The sequence below is a fragment of the Poecilia latipinna genome, unplaced genomic scaffold (assembly GCF_001443285.1).
Source record: "Poecilia latipinna isolate Pla-1442-1.1 unplaced genomic scaffold, P_latipinna-1.0 Scaffold6588, whole genome shotgun sequence".
NCBI classification, from domain to species: domain Eukaryota; kingdom Metazoa; phylum Chordata; class Actinopteri; order Cyprinodontiformes; family Poeciliidae; genus Poecilia; species Poecilia latipinna.
In genome coordinates this window covers 986-4426 of record NW_015119204.1, presented here as the reverse complement: position 1 = coordinate 4426, position 3441 = coordinate 986, and the positions used below count along the sequence as shown (strand labels likewise).

Sequence of the window (3441 nt, the reverse complement as noted above, 5' to 3'; positions counted from 1 at the left end):
ATTACAAACAGTACAATTTGAACATTCATTGCTGAGATCAAGCAGTTTTTCCCACTTTGCTGTAACTCCCCTTGCCCATCATTTGATAGTTGGAGGGTCCAGTTTTAAATGATGGTGGACATGGCCGACCATGCTCATGCATGGTCGGCCATGCATGAGCATATTATTGGAATATTATTATTCCAATAATATTGGAATAAGTATAAAAATATTGGAATAAGTATAAAACCTTTCAAATTATTCTGAAACTATTAGATTAAAAGTTCTAGCTGATGGTGTGTCACCTAAAGCTTTGATTATTCAAGGAGGATGTCACCCAGAGCTCCATTTTATTTGACTTTGATAAATAATTTGTGTCAAATGTAGCTGACACAAAGTTTTACTTTTATGGTGATCAAACTGTTTTATAACTTTATTATAATGCACAAACTGAGCAGCTTCTCACTGGTGCATACTCACTTTTTCAAAAATAAACTTGACATAAAAAACATCTAACCCCAGTAAACACAAAAAGTAACTTGAAGATCTGGTTAAAAATCAGCAGCTGTGGAGGAATTGTTCTTTCTTCATATGTTGCAGGAACCTTCAGTCCATCCCTGAGAAGTGTCCAGGTTCCACTGGCCAGGCATAGAGTGGTGGCTGCAGACATGTGTCTTTGGTGCATAGAAATATATGCTTTCTTTTTATTAACACAGCTTTAAATGAAAGTAGGTTTTTTTGTCCTCCGTCTCTTCAGGTAGAAGGGCTCATCAGCCCTTGAAAGCGTGGCATTCCTCCTCACTGAAGCAAAGTTGCTTCAACAATCTGAGAAACCAACAAAGACAAAAACCCCTCAGTGCAAGCACACCACAGCTTAATATTGATGCACACATTATGTTCTTCAGCATATTATTTGCTGACAGTGGCCTGCAAAAGTTCATGGTCCTTGAACTTTTCCATATTTTGTCACAACCACAAACATGAATATATTTCAATGGAAATATATTCCATTCCACAGATTCCCACAGTCAAAGATCTACACAAAGTGTATCACACTCAATAAGAATGTCTATAAGGAAATCTCCATTCTGATTATTTGATAATAAACTCAAAATGTTAAGATTGGTGGTTTCAAAGGATACTGTCACTTTGTGTTTAAAAAGACTCCTTTCAAATCATAGTGCAGAAATAGTTATGCAACAAATCTTCCTTTTCAGATCAGTCTGATCAGAGCTGAATTGCTCTTAAAACAATACTGTTTTAAGAGCATTCAGCTGGAATAGCAGAACCAAAGAGGTGTGGTTGAGATCTAAGCAGCTCGTGCACATGCAAAAATGTTGATGATGTACATAAAATAATTTTTTATATAAAAATTTAAAACGTATGAAATAGTTTAATACTAAAAAACAAGAAACAGCCAAAGTGACTTTAGTTATTTGGATAAAACTGAGGAACTATTATTATTTATCATAATGGTTAATATTCCATACCCTAATGTTTGCTCTGTGAAGGCAGAAGGCCCACACACACAAACGTAGCATTTTGACCCATGTGGCCTGAGAAGAAGGTCGTTCAGCAGGGTCTCATCCACCCGACCCTTCCTGCCGGTCCAGCTGGCAGAGGGCTCAGACAGGATGTACTCCACCTGAAACCTGACAGCGCACAACACCATGACTGTCTGAAGAGAGCAGGGGAACAAGGGAAAATAGCAGCTTTCTAGCTTAGTAACAAAGACAATCACTGTTCCAAAACTATGTCAGATTACAGTTTGGAGAGTATATTGACTCCATGTCAAAACAAAACCAACTGAAACTTTTACAGATTATTTTTCTCATTTCCCACAACAACCAACCCAGGTGTTCTCCAGAAAGAGAACATTTTATATCACCACTTTGTTTTACCGTTCATCATTAGCTGCCAGATCATCCAGTTGGCAGCGCCACAGTATGTCTTCCTCCTGTTTGTTGAAAAACAGCAGCTTTGTCGTCCTGTGAACACATAGATTTAAGTGATCATTTGTAATATCTGTCAACAGCAAAACAAAATACTAGTACATCTGGAAAAGTTTTTTGCAAGTCATCTCAGAACTTTTATAGAGCAAATATTTCAAAGTTTTATGTTTTAGAATTTTAATGATTATAGCATAGGTAAAGAAAAAATAAATGTAATGTTTTGGAACATTACAATATCACAGACCAAAAAACATGTTTTAAGGGGGCAGTATTATGTAAAATTGACTTTTTTGAGCTTTAGATCATGTTATAATGTTAGAATCTCATCAAAAACATACCTGGAGTGTTACTTTCAAGAAGCAGATATGCATGCATTAACATGCATTAACGTGTTAAATCTGACAATTTTAACACGTTAATATTACATAACGCAGATTATTCAAATTATGTAGACCTACAGGCCTTTCTCCCACAGATTCACCAGTTCAGTTCACAGCAGCGCGTCATTAACCCGACACACACGGAGCAAAGGATAAAAGGTTTCAGCAACAGCAGACAGCAACAAGAGTTCTAGTTGAAAATCCAATCTTTGCTGCTTTGTAGGGCCATTGATAGACATAAATACGTAGACGCCTCATTGACGTTACGTCGCTGCCATCTTGTATGTGGCGGTAGAGCGATCAGAGTTCCCATGTGCTGCGCGGGCTTGTCAACCGTTATACAATACAAACTGGATTCATTCCAGTTTGTATTGTACTCTTCTGCTCTTTAAAGAGCAGAATTACTTGACTTTGCAGCCAGAAACTAGCTTCTAAACAACAGAGAAATATTTCCTATGTAGCTAAATTAGCCCGAAGTAACCATTGATTGTTAGCATAGCTAACGTTTTCATACAGTGTTTTCTAATGAGAGAGAGCTGATGAGAAACCGCTGTTGGAGGAGAAGTGCATTAAAGACCAGGGAATTTTGTGAGGAAAGATCAGTCAGGATCAGAGCTGGAGCTGCTGTTCTTCTGTTTCACGGCTCAGCTTCACAATGTCGAAGCTGAGCTCGTAGCATATTTATAGTTAAAGATGCTATGAGCTCTTAAACTCAGGCAAAACTAATTTTGAGTCAGAGCCCCAAAATGCTGAAAATGTCTTTTTTCTGAATGTTAAGGAATCAGATATGTATTTTCTATTACACTTTTGGATCATTTCTTTTTGATCCTTTAGCCTCACTGGACTTCTCCCAGTTTGACCAGCAGACTGAAGGCCAGTGTTCCCAAATATATATATAAATATATATATTTATATATAATATTTGTGTTTTATTGCATTCTTTCATTTTTTTCATTCTTTCATTTTTTTGTGTATTTAAATATCGCAATCTGAAGTGTTCGAGAATTAATACAGCTTATGTAATGAAATAAAAATCTCTTAGAATTTTTTCACTCTGCTGTCTATAGCAAAGAGTGACATATACTCTTGACATATACTGTAATAATTTTTTTTTCAGAAAAGAGTAAGAA

General features: G+C 36.5%; 1 long non-coding RNA gene across 1 annotated transcript; it reads right to left on the bottom strand.

Moving 5' to 3' along the window:
- LOC106944006 (uncharacterized) lies at positions 1 to 3202 on the bottom strand. The gene is made up of 3 exons (XR_001424074.1): positions 1881 to 3202; positions 1470 to 1631; positions 1 to 804 (listed from the first exon to the last, which is right to left on the bottom strand). It is a non-coding gene; the product is annotated as an uncharacterized LOC106944006 (long non-coding RNA).
- Between the last annotated feature and the right edge of the window lie 239 nt (positions 3203 to 3441).